The sequence below is a fragment of the Ochotona princeps genome, chromosome 1, assembly GCF_030435755.1.
Source record: "Ochotona princeps isolate mOchPri1 chromosome 1, mOchPri1.hap1, whole genome shotgun sequence".
Taxonomy (NCBI): domain Eukaryota; kingdom Metazoa; phylum Chordata; class Mammalia; order Lagomorpha; family Ochotonidae; genus Ochotona; species Ochotona princeps.
Genome location: NC_080832.1, coordinates 38,876,525 through 38,898,392, shown reverse-complemented (window position 1 = coordinate 38,898,392; position 21,868 = coordinate 38,876,525). Strand labels below are relative to the sequence as shown.

General features: G+C 38.2%; 1 protein-coding gene across 1 annotated transcript in view; it reads left to right on the top strand.

Moving 5' to 3' along the window:
* NKAIN2 (sodium/potassium transporting ATPase interacting 2) overlaps nt 1–21,868 on the top strand; it is a 986,696-nt gene that overhangs the window by 722,016 nt on the left and 242,812 nt on the right. The window lies entirely within an intron of this gene.

Genomic DNA, 21,868 nt, shown 5'->3' with positions numbered 1-21,868 from the left:
TCAAGCTTTAACTACCTCTTACCTCAACTGTATGCATGCTTTAGGGTGTTTATTTGTATCATAATAAATCAACCAAAGCCTGTTTGGACAGGAATTGTTTGCTTTAGATTCCCAAAGTCTGGCAAATGAAAGATGCTTATCAGGCACTTAAATCAGAGCAAGTCATGCAAGCAGATCTCTGAGAGTCCACTTTAGTGAAGTAGGAGCAATCTTCATTTTATGTCTTTTTTAATCTAGTTGGTTGCCAACTAAGACGCAATTCTTTCTGTACAGAGACAAGGCTATGGGGACCCATTATATTTCAGATGTTCAAGAAACATTAAAGACATCTAATCTAGCCATTCTTTTATTTAGAGGAATATAGATGTTCCAAAAAGTTTAGATTACCAAGCTAGTGTAGTCTGGATAGTGAAATCACTGAACTATGCATTCAGTTAAGAAATACTGAATGTCCACTTATCAAACAGGATGAAAGATGTCCCAGTAATCAGGACCTCAAGATTGAGCCATTAACTGATAGTAAAAGATAATCATTTCCCAGCCTACAGAGAAGCATGTGAGCATCTCACTTGATACCTTAGACATAATATTAGATCCTCAAACTTATTCATAAAATTAGTAATTCATAAAATTTTGAAATAATGTTGCTCTGACACCATTAAATACATAATGGTACTCTCACCACTATTTTGTTTTTCATTGTCATTTACTGAAATATATTCAATATAGTCTTTGTAATGAAAAGTAACAGGATTTTTAAAATCCAGTTATTTCATATTCTGATAGATTGACTAACATAAAAAGTTCCTTCAGCATTTTTTTAAACAAACAGAATTGTCTAAGTTTTAATCCATTCTTTGTGTTCAGAACTAGGTAATAGCAAGTAGGGGAGAAATTACAAAAATCATAATCCCTTTGGCAAAATGGTTTTTCTTTTCTTTTTCTGTTTTTTTTTAATTATATTTTTGACAATCTTTACATAGTTAACTACGGTATCAAGGTTCAAGAGCTATAGGGAAGTAGGTAAGACATCATTTCCATATTGTTTCCTTCATGTATCTGAGGTAAAGGGGGATATTGAGGCAGAAGCCCCACCCAATTTCCCCACCCACCCCACGTCCCGGATGTGGGGCATGCTCTGAGATACTTGCTCAAGTGGTTTTCATAGTTCACCAGTTATGAATCTCTGCCAGTCTCGCCACTGCAAGCACAATGAGGTCATTGAAGAATCCACTGATTGACATAGTCCATCATAGAGTCTCCATTTGCCTAGTATTTCGCTGCCAACATATAGCTGAGGTGGTTGATTGACTTGTTCTTTCTTCTGTCTTTTTTTGGCTAGGGTTCTGAGTTCGCCATTTCGACTGGGGAGATCCCCAAAAGAAACTTTGGGGTATTCCCAGACCAGATTCTTGTATGTTTTAGCAGGCACAGGGCCCGCCACAGTCCATGTCCTCAATCAGCTGGTGGTTGCAATTGCTGGGTTGGTTCTGTTTCTAGCACTGTCTTCTGCTGGAACCAACGGGTATTGCAGTCCAGCCTGGTTCTGCCCAGCACATACTCGGCCCTCACATCAACCAGTGGGAGCTGCTGCCTAGTTGGAGTGACCCACAATAACCCCCGCCAGGCCTGCCCCCTACCCTGGTTTGCCAGTATGTGTAGCAGACTAGTCCAATCTGTCCCACATCCCATTTGGCTCTCCTACATGTCAATGGGTGTTAAACCTTAGTTCCATCTAACCAGCTCAACTATCCAACCCTCACGGATGTTGTTGAGTGCCTCTCTGTCTAGCCACACCAGCCCCCGTCCTAGTTTTCATGCCCTCTCGTGGGAGTAGTAACCCAAGAGGGAGGAGCCCACTGTTTCCCTCCCAGGTCTCTCTCAATCCCGGTTTATGCACTCTTCGGGTGGTTCTATGGTTTGACTTGACAGAATTAGCCCCCAGTGCCAGCTTCTGCCAGCTGATGCTAAAAATGGTTTTTCATAAGATTTATTTACTAGTACTGAAAAGGCATATTTACAGAAAGAAAGAGAGACAAAGATCTTTTATCTGCTGGTACACTGTCCAAGTGGCCACAAAGACCAGAGCTGAGCCGATCTAAGCCAGGGACCAGAAGTTTCTTCCAGGTCTTGCACATGTAAGCAGGATCCCAAGGCTTTGGGTCCTCCTCTACTGATTTCCCAGACCACAAGCAGGGAATTGGATGGGAAGTGGAGCAGCCAGGACAGGAACTGGCATCTATATGGGATCCCGATGCTTGCAAGGCAAGGAGTTGGCCACTGAACCATTACACCTGGCCCTGGCAAAGTGTTCTAAAATTCAGTGTTGGATTCATATTGGCAAGAGCCTAAAGCTCCCTTACTTGTCATGGGAATTTTTTCAGGATTGTATTTTGATGGATGGTAAGATACAATGTATATTGAGCATCTGCGTTTCTAGTCACTTGAACATCATGGAAACCCTTTGAAGCATGAATTATTAGATCATAAACACTATTTCAACTCTATTTATATTAGAAAAGTAACTGACCAGTGTCAAACACAGGATATTGTTCAGTCCCTAGTTTGTCTGACCCAAATACCCTATCTGCACTAGGTGGAAAGATTCAAGATTCAGTGAATATTATTTTCCTGGGAGAAATTTAGGGATAAGCATATATCCTAATAGGTGCTTCCTAAAACATTATTGCATTGAACAGTCACATGACACCATCTTCTATTGGTGCCCATAGATGATTCCAGTGCTGCAGCGAGATAACTAGCCTGTTGGGCCCCTTAGTCAGTGATTTTAAAACTACGCATTCTCGTAACTCAACAGTCTTCTTTCATGTAACTGACTCGTACAATTGGCTCTTGATCTTGAACTTGCTGCTCAGTGCATTGTAATTTTCTCAAAGAGAGCTTGATGGCTCTAATTAAACAGAAGGCAAATAAAGGAAAAGACATAAAATCCATTGTGTTTAAAATTGTGGGATTTGGGTTATCAAGTAAGTCTTATCTGAACGAACTCATTTCCAAATTATATAAATCAATATACTCTCATTAAACAACAAAAAGTACCTTCCAATTAGCTCCCTTCAAGGCTGAATAGAGAAAGGAACTTCTTAGGAAAATTGAGATAAGGGTTATGTCACTGTGCCTCTAGTACTTATCTACTGGGCTTTCACCAGCAAGTTAGATCACTTTTTCAGTTTGACCTTTATTGAGTTATTTAACTAATGCCATTGGCATTTATGGAGAGGAAAACCATATGAAAGCTTCTAGTTTTGTTACAACTATTTTTCCTGTTATGTTGGGTATTTCCTGTGTGAAAATAGACTCTGATAATAAAATTTGTTTCTTTTGAGAAATTAGTGTAATTTGTGTATTTCCTCTTCATCCTGTTAATTTTTGTATAATTATTTTTATTTCTGTGTTTTCCTGACTTACTAGATGCTCAAAACCCATTGTGATGCTTGATTATCTCCATCTCTATTGCTTTAATGACTTCTAAATGCTATTGTGAATCTTTCTTCCTCACTGCAAACCCTTTGAGTACATGTCTATTATATTCAATGTAAAATTCACCCCCTTAAAAGGCTGTGAATTGAGTATTGTATGTTTTACATAAACAGAAACTGAAAATGTTGAAGTTTCTCAGTTTGACAAGGTCCTATATTCACAAGTGGCAAGGCTAAGCTAAGAATCCAGCTTTTAGGCTGTATCAAATGTTTCTTCAACTCCAATGAAGATTCTTCCATTTAAAATGAATTAAAATCCTGTTTCATCATTCAAATTTTAGGTGGTTGCTTTGTAAGGTTAAAAAAGAAAACAGAATTGAAAAAAGGATTTTGAAAATAAAAGCATTTTTGTTAATAATTAGCTTTGTTAATACAAAGATCATGTTATTTCTTCAGATATTACTGTTATATGTGTATTATAAAAATACAAAATTTATGCATATCATTAATTTGAGAAAATATTGATGACTTTTCTTGTGTGTTATTATAGATTGTCTCCAGTAAGTAATGACGAAAACAATCCTGTTATAAAAAAAAAAAAATCTCTCTTCTCTCACATTCATTGTAGTATGTAGTGAAAACAGAACATTAGGGAATTTCATATTCAGAGCACAGAGAAATAGAGATTTTTCTATACAGCGCTTACCATTTCCTAAAAAGCTCCTTGACTTGTATTTTGCTTTATAGCTCAATGCTAAGAAAACACCATTTTCTTTTTTTCCTAGTAATCCTACTTTTCCAATTGTGTTTGTAAAAAAAGGTTCCCATTTGATTCAAGTAACTCTGTTGCTTAAGGAAAACAAAACAGAACAAATCCTCCAAGCTAAGATTAAGAGTTTGTTGTTGTTGTTGTTGTTGTTTTGAATCAGTACTCTCCCTTTAGGCAATACAAAGCCTGATAGAAACAGAAGGAGGAATTAAACAGCATTATCCATGACTTTTTCCAAAATAGGTACATTTTTGCAGAATGTTATGTAATCTGAGTTTTACTGTTGACTTTACTTCTCCTTTGAGATAAACCTGCTTTATTTGAGGTTAACAATAAAGCGTAATTTATGATGCCCAGGCGCTTTAAGAAAGCTAGATACTGTCTATGTAATTGTTTTATATAAAATTGGTTTAAAGCAGCAGCTTTCTTTTCTTTCTTTTTTTTTTTTTTAAGATTTATTATTATTGGAAAGCCAGATATACAGAGAGGAGGAGAGACAGAGAGGAAGATCTTCCATCCGCTGATTCACTCCCCAAGTGAGCCGCAACGGGCCGGTGCACGCCAATCCGATGCCGGGAACCAGGAATCTCTTCCGGACCTCCCACGTGGGTGCAGGGTCCCAAATCTTTGGACCGTCCTGGACTGCCCTCCCAGGCCACAAGCAGGGAGCTGGATGGGAAGTGGAGCTGCCGGGATTAGAACCGGCACGCATATGGGATCCCGGGGCTTTCAAGGCGAGGACTTTAGCCGCTAGGCCACACCGCCGGGCCCAGCAGGAGCTTTCTTGTAAGAAAAGTTTTTATTCCTCTGTTATTAATTTTGACTTGACACTATTAGATTTCTAAAGTGATTTATTCCAATTAAAATGAAAATGCTATGAGTTAAATTATAGAAATTTGAGCTTAAATAGTACTAATTACCCCAAATTAGCACATGACCTAGTAACCCATCTATAACATGGTATAGAATGTGTTGCTTTTTAGATGTAACAGAAGAAACAGTGTGTTGGATTTTTTTTTTTTTTATTCCAAAATCCTTTAACTCTTCTCTCCCAGGAGAACATTGTCAAAACAAACTGTTCTCTATGCAGTTTATCATGGAGACGGGGATGGAAGGTGAGAAAGCAACAGGCAATGAAATTATTTAAAGGAGACCAGCCATACTGCTTCTAGTTCTTTCCATTAGGTATAAGTCTTGGCCAAGATAGATGTGTAATGCCTACCACTTCTATGGAATCATTTAGGCCACAGTGAGTATGCATTGCGTAATTGAGATGTTATGGAAGCTCCTTGCTTGAATAGGTGAAAATATAAGCCTAGACTTGAGACAACTTTTCATAGATTCCAAAGGAGCTGCCTCACCTCCAGACTCTGCTTTTTCAGTCTTTTCCCCTTTTCATATCTCTAAACCTGTAAAATCAAGATTTGTAATTCACAGGATTAAGCTAATTCCCCTAAGTAATTGCATTTTTGTTCCTGCAAGAACTATTTGGAAATGAAAAACCTGATCTGATAGTTAAGAAACTGTAAAAATTCATGGGCAAGGAGAAATAGCTTTGTCTGTACTTCAAAAATTATGTCACAGAGGATGTTTCTGTTTAATCATTTAAGATACTTAGATGATTGAGCTCAAAAAGTCAGCATCTGTGCCTTGTACAGATTACTCTTTTTGTTTGCTTCCTCTAGCTTAGTATGCATTTGCTGGCTTAAATATTTATTGGGCTTGCTTGAAGCTGGAAGCATTGGGGTGGGGTGGAAGATAATGAAACACAGCAAAAAAACAAACAGATTCATTCAGTGCTTCCAAGGAGCATAGGTGAATCCTACGCAGAAGAGCATCAGTAACAACAAATAATATGAGTGTTGTGAAAGGGGAAGTAGGTGTTTTAAGTGTGCATAGCACAGCATATACTCTGATGTCTTATGAGTGGTCATAAAAAGTTCTCCCAAAATAATGAGAAGCAAAGTCCAAACTGAACTGTGCGTTGTGTGGCTCAGCTTTTCCAGCCTTTGGGTGAGAGTCAAGCTCTTGAATGATTCAGCTAATTCCTATCACACATTTTTCATCCTTCTCATTACAATATAAGGATCACCAACTGTTGTCTTAATATTAAATTCTATATGAAAAAATTCTACTGTCTAAATATGATGTAAAATGGAGTCATTTATATTACCTACCACATTGTATCTCAGGGGAAAAAACTAAAATAATAGCTTTGGAATATTGTTTTCTGTTTCAGTTGAGAAAGTGAAACATGATCACCAGTCACTCAAGGCCATGCTCATCTGAATCCTGCATTCTAAATGTGACTTGGCCTCTAGGAAAGCACCTCACAAGCAGGTAGACGATAAGGTTATCAGACACTGCAGCCAGATCCATCAGCCTTCTAGACATAGGGGTGAAAGATAGGCTAGAATTCTTGGGCGGGTGACCTAAAAGCAGAGACCAAGGCTTCGGTAGTGCCCTCTTGAGCTCTGCTGTGAGTCACTGTCTTGTTCCAGGGCCCAGAGCCATAGTGATACAAACAGAATGATTACTGGGGAAACTGTCTGGAGCAAGAGAAAGGATGCCACCCTAGGAGACCTTAGGATCCCAGATGTCTGCAAAACAAAACAAAAATTCTGGTCCAAATCTGTAGTTGAAATAATCATTTTTAACAGATTTTCTTCAAGCAGTTTAACCAACATATCTATACCGTGCATATAAATATCCCACAGCCATTCATCATCCTTTCTTATGACATTTGCAATCTTGTGTTTGACGCAGCCAGCTATTATGTTAAACCTGGCCAATTTTGCATTTGGGTCGCTTTGTGAAGTGTCATAGCATTTGATGGAATGACAAGATTGTAAATTGCAATCTGGTCTGTGAGAAGAAATATTTTTAAAACATTAAAATTTTTTGTTACTTAGCTTGCTCTTCCTCTCTCTCTCTCTTCTCTGATTCTCTACGTAACAAGATGTAATGAGACATAATGAGAGAAAGGTTTAGGATGTTCAGTTTCATAATTTCTGCATCTTTTACTGGAAACAGAAAAACAGTAGCTTCACCAAATGAGGGACAATTTTTCCTGTAATCCCATTGCACTACTTAATGGTAAATATATTTTAAAAGGAGACAAGTCTTATACTACTTTCTGCTAAAATAGCCCATGTTTTTAAAATATATTGGGTGGCTCCTTTGCACTTGTGGGCTATTAACAGCAAGAAGATCCATCTGCAGCTGTCACCTCTATGGATAGTGCTCAACAAACGCATGGCCATGAATTCTCCATATAATAAGTCAAAGCAATGCATACAGTGTCTTACATTCCAGTGAACTGACTTCAATCTAGTCAGTTCTCATTTTTTTTTTTATCTCTGTGCTGTTTTATAATTTGTCATTGTGGAGAGATTTACCACTAAGATTTAAATCCCTAGGATCTGGTACCTTTGGGAGTTTTCTGAAAGCTCAGTTCATAGTCATGTAAATGTGTAGTGACTTTTCAAGTTATTTCTGAGAGCCTAACAATCAACATAAATTCTTTTAAATTTCAGCACTTGGAAATTCACATAATATTGTGAAATGGATGCTGTATATGCTAAGTCATCTAAAAGAGAAATTTACCATTCTAGGAAGAGTAAAAGCATGTTCTTTCTCTACACTTGTGCCATTGAGACACCCTCTCATTCAAATAGAAATGAAGTGCAAGTTTGCCAGGATTTTCAGACAAAGATTCTCAGTCTCAGCTGAGAGAAACTAAGGCATACACATGAAACTGATTTTCCCCTGTAGTTCAGCTATTTTTGTTCTCTCTCTCTCTCTCTTTAGCTAGAAGAAAATAAATTACAGGTTCCAAAGATTGAAAACCTGGTTTTTTTTTCAGTTATATCAGAGGTTCCCAACATTTTGCTGAACTTCTTTAAAATGTATTAAGGATTTCAAAGACTTTCAGTTCATGTGGCTCATAGTTATTAATTACCGTATTAAAATTAAAACTAAAAATATTTACATTTTTATCAATTTGGGTAAGAACAAAAATAATCCACTTAAGGGTTAATATAAACAACTTTTTTCATTAAAAACAGTTTCCAAAAGAAAAAGCATTCATGGAAACAGCACATTTGTCAGATATTTTATAATCTCTTTCAATATCTGTCTTCACAGAAGATAGCTTGTTTTGGTATCCGCTTCCACGTTTACTGCAGTGCCACATATTACATAGTTTCTGAAAAATTCTATTGCATACTTTAGAGACATCAAAAGACCAACTGAATCTTGAAATTATTAAGAAAATAATTTTACACAAGGGTCCTTGACCCAGACACTGAGACCTCTGCACCACACTGCGAATTTCCAAAATCTGATTTCCTCTGGGGTGGCTGTTGGTGTAGCGCTAAGATACCTGCATCCTGTACCTATCAGGATCTGAGTTTGAGCCCTGGCTCTGCTGCAGATTCTGCTTTCTTGCCAGCATCATGGTAAACAGCACGTGATAGTTCAAGTAGTTGCTTTCCTGCCATGTGGGAGACCCAGACTGAGTTCCAAGCCCTCTGTTTTCACGTTACACAGCCAGGATTGTTGCTCTAGGGAGGGAACCAGCAGATGGTAGTGTGTGTGTGTGTGTGTGTGTGTGTGTGTGTGTGTGTGTGTCTATTTTTGCATCCATCTCTGTTTTACTGTGTTTTCATCCCTTGCTTCTTCCCTCTCTGTCCTCTCTTATTTTCCAGCTTCAAATAAAATATTTTTAATGTTTAAATTCATGGAGGATTTATAATCACTAATGTTCCGATTAGCTATAGACTAACACTTAGCATTGTTAATCATATTATTTTAAAACTAATCAGTTTTAAGTAAATTAGTTTTTAAAAGTAAATTTACTTTCAAATTCCCACCTCTACCCTTAGTCTACTTTTGCTTCTAACTTCCTCTCAGATTGCATTCTCTCTGCTTCGAACTCTCCTTTTGCCCTTTCCAAAACAGACCTGATATTACTCAATGTCCATGGAGTCTTTTGAGATTAAGTTGGTATGCTTAGAATTGGCAAAATGATTGCAAAACAGCCAGGTAGAGATCTCCCTAGAGTGAAATTCTTTAAATATATGTGAAGTAAGTAGGACAGTAATATTTTATTTCAGTTGCTGCTTACTTTATCAGATTTCTCAGACTGACTCTTGTTCTTTATTACACTATGTAAACTCACTTTTCACCACCCAAATTCAGCAGTCCAGTAGGATCCTACATATACTGCTTTGCCATCTATTGCTTTTAAAGTAGGAACAAGAAGTTGGTCTGGGATTGCAGTTTAGAGGAAAGAATGTTGCTGAATTCAAGGATTATGTCGCACGATAATGAAGACACCATGGTCAAGGTTCTAACCTTCAACTCTGCACATTCAGAGAGGATTTTTTTGAACACCAAAAGAACTGAACAGATCCATTGGATTATTTCGTACAGGTCTACCTAAAAAATTGAACCTAAACAAGAATACCAACTCATATTTCACTGAGCATTCACTCATTGAGTTAATTGATAGGCATATTTGTTCACTTTAATGTAATCCAAAGACATCAAACATAATTGAAGCAAACAGTTCAATAAAAATTATTGCAACATGACATTTCTATTCACCTTCTAAAATTAAATATGTCATTAAGGCCCAAATTTCCCCTCAGATAGTGTCAGTGCCTTAACCTTCCTCTTTTCATTTACTCCCCTCATTCTGTGTGAAATCATGTACAGTTCCTTGATTTTGTGATCCTGTTTTATGCTTTTTCATCTTAAGAAATTTGGCTGAGCACTGACCCCAAAAGGATGCATTTAACTAATAAAGAAATCTGAGGTGAATAAGGCAATAAATCTTTTTTTAATGGTTTTTATCTCCTTATTTAAAGCATAGAGAAGAGAGAGTTCCCATCCTCTGATAACCATTGCAATGACTCACAAAGGCTAGACTTGGGCTGATGCCAAAAATGGAAGCCAGAAATTTAATCCAGGTTTCCACATGAGTGGTGAAAATCCATTTACTGAATGATTACCATTATCTCCCAGCTTCTACATTGACAAGAAACTGGAATCAAGATTGGAATCAGGAATTGAATTTGGATATTTTAATGTGAGTCATGAACAGCCTAACCACTAGGTTAAATGCCACTCCAACAGAAATTATCAGTGATGGGAGGCAGGAATTTCATGAGATGCTGGAAGCTTTATTCTAAAGGACATATAGGCTTCATATCCCATTAATGAAAAACATTTTTAATACTTTCATTTTCACTGAAAGCCTTTTTTCTACATTCTACATGAATTTAGTCATTTAATAATAATAATAAATGTGCCTACTATTCCATGCAGTAGGAACTTCTACCTTGATCAACATATGATAACGAAAGACTTAGCGACCGTTGCCAATGACCATAGGAAAAAGGATTCTCAGCAGCTCAGATTGCCCTCCAGAACTGAAATGTAAATCAGCTGGTGAGCAGTATTACCTTGTCTGTGTTATACATATATGTTATCACTATGGAAACCCAAGTCAATCATTACCTCTTCCAAAAAGCATTTCTTTATCTCTCCTTTAGTCTCACCCTGAAAAACCATAGATTGCGGGAAATACACAAGAGCTCTAAAAAGTTAGAGAACTCAGCATTAATCTTGTTAACATTCTGTGTGGTAATAATTAATGCACTTATTTTTGTCTCTGTCTCTCCTGCTGGTATATGGTGTCCTAGTCTACTGTGTTTTCCACAATGAATGGCAAATAGCAGAAGCTTAGAAAATGTTGAATACATGAATCAGTGAATGAATTGCTTTTGGGATCCTGTTTTTGACTCTATGAATCCCTTTTCCTTTCCTTGATACACTATTTTCTCTGATACATTAATAGAATTGATTAGCTGACACCACTGTTTACTAAAATGTTTTCTGCTGCAGGATATTAATGGACATTAAGCAAAGACAGGTATTGATAGTCAAAATGTTCCGTGAAATGCTAAGTTGAACAAAGCTTTACAGAAAGACGTTTTAGAATTTTAACATATAAGTCAAGGTAGAAACCAGAGCGAACTACAGTAGTACAATTCCATATAAAAACCACTGTTTAATCTCTCTCTCTCTCTCTCTCTCTCTCTCTCTCTCTCTCTCTCTCTCTCTCTTCTCTCTCTCTCTCACACACACACACACACATAATATTCTATGAAATGTTTGTCCTATAATATTCAGAAGAGAAAATGAGAAAGGCTTTCTATGATTAAGGTTGTAAAACATGTATTCCATAATTATCAGCACAAACATAGGTTCTGGTTATAAATAAAGTTATGTTATTTTGCTTATTGTGAGCTCCCTTCCTACAACCTGTTCTCTTTAAATACTTTAATACCTTTGTGTCACTCATTTGTTAACATTATCTGGTATCAGATTTCTTCTACAGGCTCAGATTCCATTCTCCTTTTAGTAATTCTTGTGCTAACTCTTGATACCTTTTTTACTCTGTTTTTCCTTACTGTCAAACTCAATGATGGATGAAACCAAAACAAACTCACCTCTGTCCCTCTTCAGAAGACAGCCAAAATGGATGTGTGGGACACAGGAAAGATGTGTAACACTCTAAATTCATCATCACCAGTAATTGGGATTTCAACACTGTCCAGAATTCCTACTTTGAGTTTCTAACAGTCTCTTTCTCTGATTCTTGAACTAATGTTCATTTCCAACCTTTGCCTTCCCCTATGTGTATCCAAAGAAGTATCAAAATTTGAATTGGTGTGCATATTTAATAGTTCTCTGTCTCATAAACCAGTACACAAACTCTATGACAGCAGGGAATATGCATTCATGTTTTAATTCAGCTTTTATTGCTTATCTTTTATTCCAACAATTATGTAAAACAGTTAATTGTGATGATATACTAAAAACATTTAGTGTTCTCTTGCCTGTAAGCTGGCAAGGTAGCATTGTTGATTTCAGTGGTGTTACTGTTGACTTACAATTTGGCAGGTGGTTAGTGACCCAGAGCAGGGCAACAAACTTTCTTTTTAAATTAAAATAGTAAGCATGTTAGGTTTTTTGAGCCAAACATAGTCTGTCATGATCTCTTTGTTGCTTTTCTACGACTGACGACTCTTTAAAAATGCAACAAAACACTGTTTGTGTTACAGCCAACAAAACTAGCTGTAAGCTGGATTCAGCTCAAGGGTCAGAATGTGCTTGATTAGACACCTCTGATTCAGGCTGTAGGTCTGATTTGACTTGACTATCTGCTGCAGGTGGGGACTGATCTACTTCCTGCTGTGTGTTCTGCAACCAAGCGAACACTCTCCTGGCAATATTTAATCAGAAAAGATGAAGTGAGATTATATGATACTTCTGAAGGCCAAGATTTGGAACAGATGTTTTGTCCACATTCTGTTAGCTAAAGTAAGTGACTTGGTTAAACCCAATGTTTCAGTTTATGGAGACTTACTTTGCCTTTAGCAGAGTGCACAGGGAAAACACTCAGTAGATGGTATAGATGCAAAAAGTTGTAAATAACTGGGTTCAGCAACTCAGTCTCCAACATCACTTCATATTGAGTACTTAGAAGAAGGATTGGTTCAGAGTAAGTCCTTCAATATTCAAAATATAAAAGAAGGAATTCTGCAATAAAAACAAAATTAACAATGGGAAATATATGAACACAGTAATTTCAGAGTTTCAAGAATAATTCCATTTTATATAAAAGTATTATTTCCACTTACAGAAGAGAAAATGGAGTCTCAGAGAGATAAGTAGCATTCCTGAGCTCAACTAATATGAAATTATATCTCTATTTCCTACCAAAATATGGGTTCAAGTTATTCTAACCTCTGATATTCTGAATTTTATTTATTTTATTTTTCTTAATATCTATCAGTTTTATCATTTCCACTTGTGCACTATAAAATCAATCAGAATGAAAAAAGCTGAACTGCCTGGAAAACCTTTACTACAAGAAATATATACACACCTAAGCATTTTCCAAGGGGTGAATAGCTACCAACTACTCTTGATTGCTTACAAGTTGTTGATTGATTGTGTCTCCTACTCATGATTTGTATATGAATTTCCGTATTCCTATCTTACATCTATATGAAGTCTGGAACCCATACTAACTCCTCTCAGTACTGCCCTCCCTTAAAGTGTAGAATCTCAGACTCATTTAATCATTGATACCAGTTCTTATTATACTATCTAGGATGATCAAACAATGTTGAATATCTTAATAAACTCTATCTAAAACCAAAAGTAAAAGCATACTAACAATTCGTAAGTTGACCCCTATCACCTCTTCTCATTTCAAAATTTCTCATTGTTTCCTTGTAACATTCGCTCCTATTCCAAACTCTATTCCTCAATATCACATTTTGTCCCAAAATCTGTAACCCAAACTTCATCCCTCATTTATTGAGATAGACATTATCTCATGCTCACTCTCACAGACTTCTTTCTACCTAAGAATTTTGCCTTCTTGAAAACATTCTCTCAGTAGGACTTTGATGGAATTTATGCTATCAATTGGGACACCTGCATGCCATATTGAAGTGCCCGGCTCAAGCTCCAGGTCCTACAGTTCTGATTTCAGCTTCCTGGTAATTCATACCATGCGAGGCAATAGATGAGGAATCAAGTAGTTCAGTTCTTACTACCCTTTTGAGGGACTCGGGTTGAGTTCTGCTTCCTGGTTCCAGTGTACATTAGAATGAACAAAAGGATGGAAGAGGTCTTCTCTCACCTTCCCTTCTCTGCCCTTCCCTTCCAGTCCCCTCTCCTCGCTTTCCCTCCCTTCCTGTCCTCGCCTCTTTTCTTTCAATTAAAATAATTTTAAAAATAAAAAGTGAAAAACTTCCTTCCACACTATAAGAATATAATGCACTCTCATTCCATTTTCTGTTCAACCTCTGCTCACATTTTTTTTTAATCTTCTCTCTCCCATTTCCAAGTCCACATCTTGCTATCAACAATCCATTTTTTCCTAAATCTCTTCTTTGGATCCTTTTGCTTTGCCCGTGAACATGGAGTTTTATTTTTTAATTTAGAACAAAATAATTTTCAACCTCATAACTCTCCCAAACAAGGCTGAATAATGTATTTCTGTTCTTCTGTTCATCTTCCACTTATTTTGCTCTTTCAGTTTGACTTCTGTCTTCACTACATTTTGACCTGATGTTTTTAAGGTTATCAGTATCCTGTGACATTTAGGTAGTCATCTAGCAGATGACATGTCTTCTAATCTGGACCAAAGACCTCAGAACCTTCATGTTCCAGTTCAGTAATCAAGGAGAGAAAAAAATTCATCCCTTCTCCACCTTATTTTTATATCCAGAACCTCAATTCAAACACCCTCACAAGTATACCCAGAATCAATGTCTGACCAACTTTCTGGAAACCTCATGACCCAGGCAAGTTGACACATCAAATTATTACAATAAATATACTAATTAAATTAGGTAGAATAAACAATAATTATATTACAAATTTCTTCTAAGGAAATAATGGTTGGTCATGGGTAATTACACTAGGAAATTATTTTTATTTTCTAAAAGTGTCTAGGCCTAATTTATTTTATAATGTTAGACCTCAACTATACAAAATTATAAGAGTAGCACATATGGAGAAGTTGCCCCTCCTATAAGTAATAACATAAAAATACCTATAAGGTTTGATCGAGCATTATCTAAATAATTGAAAAGAATTCAAAATGTATCTTGTGTCGGTTAATGTAAGAGTTAATACTTACACTTCCAAAATACTCTGTTTTAACTATGAATAGAACATACATCCTCTAGCATAATCAAAGTCAATGGAGAACAATGCAGACTCGAAAAATGTGAATCAATAAATTTGCATGTATGGCATACATGTTATTTACAGTTTTACCCCTGCAGCATATACTATTTTTTAAATATTTCCTGTTAGAGTGGTGAACCAAGAACTAGAGCTGCAGAAAGTCTTATTTGTTTAATGGCAACTGTGCTTTAGTATCTGCAACAGATTGATTTCAGTACTCCCACACATATCACAATCCACACATGCTCAAGTTCCTTGTATAACGCTGCCTGGTATTTACATATTATCTAAATCCTCTTGTGTACTGTAAATCATCTCTAGGCTTTTCATAATACCTGACATTTATAATATCTAATACAATGGAAATGTTGTTGAAGTGAATGATGTTGTGTTATTTAGGGATTGATGACAAGAAAAAAACAAAGTGTAAACCTGTTTGATACAAATACAATCACTCCCAGCTACATAGTACACATCAGAAGACAATTCTGTGACTTCAAATATTTTCAATCTACAAGAGGTTGAACACACAATTTCAAACCTGTCTATCTTCCATATCCCTTACACCAAAACCTAACAGTGTCTCACTGTTCACAATCATCTTGTGCCACCTTGTCTTGCTGCTGAGACAGACTCTCTGTATCTTGTCTCTTTCTGCATGTTAAGAGATCTTCTTGCCTCCCGCTTTCTCTTGGTCTCATTATTACTTGCATTTCATGACAAATGGTCCTTCAAAAATGTAAAACTGGTCAGTTTTCTTCCTGATTTTAATCTTTCTATAGTTCAATCAAAAAAGCTCTAAGATTAATTTTAAGGCTGAATTAACTCAATCTGCCTTTATGATCTGAAGCTGAAGTTTGCAAAATAAACACTGTACCCAGCATGGTTTAGCAAGCATGCAGCATGACATGTGATATATAGAAAGTGTTACACTAATGTTAAATTCTCCTTCTAGGAAAAGTGCTCCCCTCAAATCCTTCTGACAGTGCAACTGATTTTATTCATTTTATTCACAGTCAGGCTTGGTGGAAGTAACCACTTGTGTATTCCAGTTTGGATAACAAAGGAAAAGAAGCTTATTTTTCTCTGCTAACAGGGGCTTCTGTACTCTTAGCAGTTAAAGCTACAAAAGGTGAATGTAACCAGAAGCAGTTCTTTCAGCTTAGAAATAAATTGGAAAAGCTCCATGCATTGGCATGAACAATCTTAGACATCAGGGACAATCTGAAGGAAAAAAAGTAAGAAAGGCAAATAACAGCTGTTGGAGCAGCAGAGACACTGGTGGGGCAGCTGCGGGGCGGCTGTTTTCTATCTGGAGAGCCCTGTCCAAGTGCTTTTGAGGTTCTTTAAATATTTGATTAGAATTTTCACAGATATTGATGCTGTGTGGGGAGTTTTAACCTTTTAGTGTTCTACTAGAGTTCTGGTGGAAAAATAGGTCTTCTAGACAGAAACAAAAATGTTGTAATCATGATTAAATAGAAAATCTTGGGCATGATAGTCTGACTGACCTAGGTTTAGTTCCAGGATCCAATTCCAAATGCTATCTGGGGCTACTTTAACATCTCTTAAGATGGAGTTGCATCATCAATAAAATTTAACACTTGTTTCATGGGATTATTAAAGCTACTAAATGTTTAAAGGTACAGTATATCTTTTCTATTGAGTATCACTTTCTACAGCTTGTTACCTACAATCAGCTGTGAGCCACAAATATTAAGTGCAAAATTCCAGATATCAATAATTCATGATTTTCAAATTGCATGGGGTTCTGGGTAGCAAACTGAATTGTTCCAGCATGCTGTTCTTTCCTGTATGACACATGAACCATCCTTTCTACACTGAGTATACAACTGTTTTCACTATACTCTGGTCACTTAGTAGCCATCTCAGTTATCCAAGCCACTATTATAATACTGTAATATTTATACTCCAGTAACCTTATTCTGCTTAATAATAGCTCCAAAGTACAAGAGAAAAGCTATGCTTTCTTTAAGGGAAAAGAGAAATATTCTTGAAAAAAAATCGGTGAAGACTTCAGCGCTATCTGTCCTTTCAGTCATCCATCTGGAGTCTTGGAGTGTTTTTCTCTCAGTTCAGGGATTGGGGAGCAAGTATTGTACACCATTTGCCGTTTGTGACCTGTCACCATTGTCACACAAACTGAAATGAACGTTTATTCAGAACATCTCTCAAAGGCAGGGGAATTAGAAATTCTTCTCAATATTAGGATAAAAAAAACCCTTTATTATGAATGTTTGTTTTAGAGGTAGAAATATACAGGGGAAAAGTTTCTATTTGCTAGTTCTCTCCCCCAGATGCCTGCATCATCTAGGGCTATGCTGAGCACAAAGGATCCAGAACAAAATACACATTTTCTACATAGGGAACCAGGATGCTGGAGTCATTATCCTCACTTCTCAGACTTTGCCTTTATTAAAAACTTGACTGAGAAGTCAGATATTGGCATCAACTCCAATATGGAATTCAGGCATCTTAACTGGTAGAGCTACTACCTGCCTCAGGAAAACAAATTAAAATGTTAAAATGTGCTTAGATGACCAAGGTAAACTACAAAATTGTTTTATAAAATTGTTTTTCTAAAATAATGAAGGTAAACAGCCTTCTTTTGTAACCGTTTCACTTACACACTTTCACAGTGCTGGGAGGCTCTGTAGTCAGCTCTTCCATAATGTATTTTCTAATATATATGTGTGTGTGTGTGTGTGTGTGTGTATGTGTGTGTGTAGTCTGAAACTCTCGTCATTCTATTGTGTGATATTTCAGAGTACTATAATCATTCCTTGGGGGAAAAATAATGATTAGCTGCCTTCTTTCCTGATTTGCAAAACTGACGCCTGTTGTTAGCAGTGGTGGGAGCTTAGTGCTCAGGTCATTTCAAAGTTGTTTTCCCTTCTGAATCCTTCTCATTTCCCTTTGGTTCACAACCTTCCAGCACCTTTCTTTGGAATTCAGTGTACGCTCTGACAAAACGGCAGTTCTGGTATTTCATGAGTAGGCATTTTCTGTTTGAAAACACTGCCAGGCCTTCCTCCTATGCTTCCTGCTGTCATATTGCTTCCACTAGTGAAATTTGTCTTTTCAGAAGGGTTCTCTCATTCTGCCATGTTTGTTTCAGTGGAATCATGCAAAAAAGCTTCAACTGATGATTCTCTGCTATTCAGTGTCCTGAACCAGTTATTCAGTCCTTCACAATGCACAATCTATGAACGCTGGCAAGACACACAGATAGTTTCAGAGAATCCATGGGATTAAAATATTTTCTTGATGTGGCTTACACATTATTTACCTTTTTTATAATGTTGACATGTATGTTGAAGTTGTTAAAGCAACAGTGAATTAAATTGTTGACACCTTTACCCGCCCCCCAAAAAAGACAATGGGATTACAGCGTATGTGTATAAATTGAAGTCTTTACAAAAGAAAAGAAAAAGAAAATCAATTTCATTAAAGAATATTCATAAGCAATAAAAACTAGTGGTTTTGTTAAATTTCAAGCCCCGATGACATATCATTTTAAATCATTGTGTGACAAATTGGCAAGCTTGCATAAAACATTGAGTAAGATGGTTATATGCAAGGAAACTATTTTTGTGACTGAATTGCAAACTGAACTAGGCACAGTTTTCACAGAATGTGATCATTTAAAGAGCAAGTGACAAATAAGTTGTAACTATACAAACTTAGATATCTGGCAGACATTTTCATGTAAGTCAGAGATAGGACACATCTAGCCTATGTGACGTAAAACCTTAGGAGATGATTTGGTCTCCAAGCGAAGGTAGTTGTATGAAGGATTTGAAATTCCATAAATCTGTAGAAAGCTAATCTTTATGTTACTGATTTTATGTGGCCTATGAAAATGTTATGAATACCCAAATGACCCCTTGACAGGAAAAAGGATTCCCCTCTCCTTTTAGATGAACAAAACCACTGCCATTTCTATTTGAAAAAAAAAAAAACTCAAATTTGATGCTAGTGATAGCATTTGAACTTTTTTAATGGGATTTTTGAAAACTATGTCAACCATAGTGGTTTTGGCAACTTTCAAATATATAAAGGTGTGTTTCTAGGCCCTAATATTAACATATGATTGTTATATTTTATGATGCACTGTGTCAACATTTATAAAATCTACATATCTCAATGTGCCACTATTTTGCAAATGACTAGTATATGATCCCACAAAATTATGTAGATTTCAAAATATTCATACAAAGCCTGGTTCTTCCTCTAACCCAGCTCACATGAAGGCCAACAGGTTTTGTAACCCTGCCCAGCTTGATCTGCCCCCAATTCTAGGTTTCACGCTAAATATTGGGAGCAGTGGCCCAGCAAATAACTCTAACAGACTCCCTACTGGCCTCACCTCCACCCAGGTTTTATGTGTGTTGGTGAGTACTAGCATGGCTTACCTCATCTTGACATTCACTAACAGATAATGCAGCCTGGCTCAGCCCTGTGTTTCCCAGGTTCCAGCTCATGCTAGTGGATTCTGCAGCCTAGCACAGCCCAACCATTACCCATTCACCCCCCAAACCCAGCTCTTGCATGATTCAGTAGGTGCAGCAACTTACCCAGCCTGTGCTACACCTACTCTGGCTCTAGCAAGCACCAATGGGTGCTGGAGCCTAGCCTAGTCTGACACACTCTAGACTCAGTTCACCCTCAGAGTGTGCCAGACTCATGCCCCGCTCCATGCCCCCATTCCAGCTCTTGTGCTAGCCAGTGGGAACCACAGCCCAGCTGGGGTGGCCTGTTAGCTCCCCGACCAAACATGCTCCCTGCCATGGATTTCATACATGTTGGGAGCAGCTATGTTGAACCCTACATAACCCATCACGTGGCTTAGTCTTTGCCATCAGATGTTGTAGCCTGGCCTGGCCTGGCCCTCCCTGAGTCCCAACTCTTGCTGTCAGGTGCTGCAGCTTAGTCCTGCACAGTATACCCCCATCCCTGGCTTTTGTGGAAATCAATAGGTATGCCTAGCCTAGCCCAGCATGGCCCACACATCATCCTGGTCCTCATGCATGCCAGTGTGCTATGGTTTGGCCTGACCTTGCTCAGTGTATTCCCACCCCCACCTCAAAGCCAGCTCACACACCTGCCTACCTGACCTGACCAACACACAAGCCTGACTGATGTGCTCACCAGCAGAAGTGATGATCCACCAGGGAAGTTCCCCAAGTTCCCCTACCAGGCCCAATCCTAGAGCCAGATCTCACATATATACAGTCTGCCCCCCAGTGTCGGCCTTTGTGTGATGATGGATGTTGTGGCTCACCCCACAAACCATACCCAATTCTTGAGTGTGCATACAGATGCTACAGCCTGGTCCAGCCCAGCCAATTCCCCACCACAATACCCATGAGTTTTAGTGAGTTCCATGGTCATACCTAGCTCAGCTGGCCACCCCCACCCCCAGTCCTTGAGCAAACCACCTGGTATGGCAGTTCCACAAGGGTGAGCTCATGATCCCCCACAGAATCTCTGCCTGGTTCTCTCATGTGCTGGTTAGTATCATGGCCTAGCCTAACATGGTCCACCCCCTGCACTGACACTCCTTGAGGGAGAGGCAGGGCCACAGCTATGGCTTTCCTGTGTGCCAGTAGGCAGTTTTTGATACTAACAAGCCCAACTCAGGTCTTTCAAATGGGTGGATGTATTGGTTTGGCCCTGAAAGATCCTCTGGTTTCCCTTCTGCAAACCACCTGGTCTCAACCCCCTCATTTACCTCCAAGTACAGAAGTCTAGTTAGTAGAGATCCCCCAGAAGTCCCGTCTCACCTGTACCATTCTCCCTCAGTGGTTCTTCCTCCCACACATCTCCAGACCCACTTCCCTGAGCAATCCATAGCCCCCCATGTATGTGAGCATGTAGATACTCAAACCCATTCCTCTGGCAATGTGCCATGCCAGTCTGACTACCCAGGGTACTCCTACACTTGTGCCCAGGTCCCCACACCCTGTCTACTCTCATGCTGGCACCTTCCCTCCACATATCTTTAAAAAAATAGGATGTACCCTATGTTGTCGCGCTGATATAGTTAACACATATTTGACATTAGCCAGGCCCACAAGGCCCGCCAGCTTTGGCTGCTTTCCTCCCAGCAGTGTTAATACTTGCTTAGGTACAATGTGACCTCTGCAGTTATCTGCAGCTGGGGAAGATCTGATCATTTTTTTTTTTTTAAGATTTATTCATTTTATTACAGCCAGATATACACAGAGGAGGAGAGACAGAGAGGAAGATCTTCCGTCCGATGATCCACTCCCCAAGTGAGCCGCAACGGGCCGATGCGCGCCGATCCGAAGCCGGGAACCTGGAACCTCTTCCGGGTCTCCCACGCGGGTGCAGGGTCCCAAAGCATTGGGCCGTCCTCGACTGCTTTCCCAGGCCACAAGCAGGGAGCTGGATGGGAAGTGGAGCCGCCGGTATTAGAACCGGCGCCCATATGGGATCCCGGGGCTTTCAAGGCGAGGACTTTAGCCGCTAGGCCACGCCGCCGGGCCCGATCTGATCATTTTTTATAGCCTTTGTCTATACCCTTAAGGAACATAAGGATTTTTTTCCTACTTACTTTTGTTGTATTCTTTGCCTAATGGAGTGTTAAGCATGAGATTGTAAAGTGAACTGAATGCATGCCAATATAAACTTTTTTTTTTAATTAGGACAGAGGATGGTGGGTGTGGGATGAGAACGAGAGGAAAGGCATGATGAGAAGTATTGCAGTGCTCCTAAATCTATATTGTGAAGAAATCCATGAAATAAAAAAAATTATGAAAACCTGCAAACTTCTGACTCTTCCTCAAGCACAGACAAGTAAATGAAAAATAGTATTTCAAATAATGTTTGT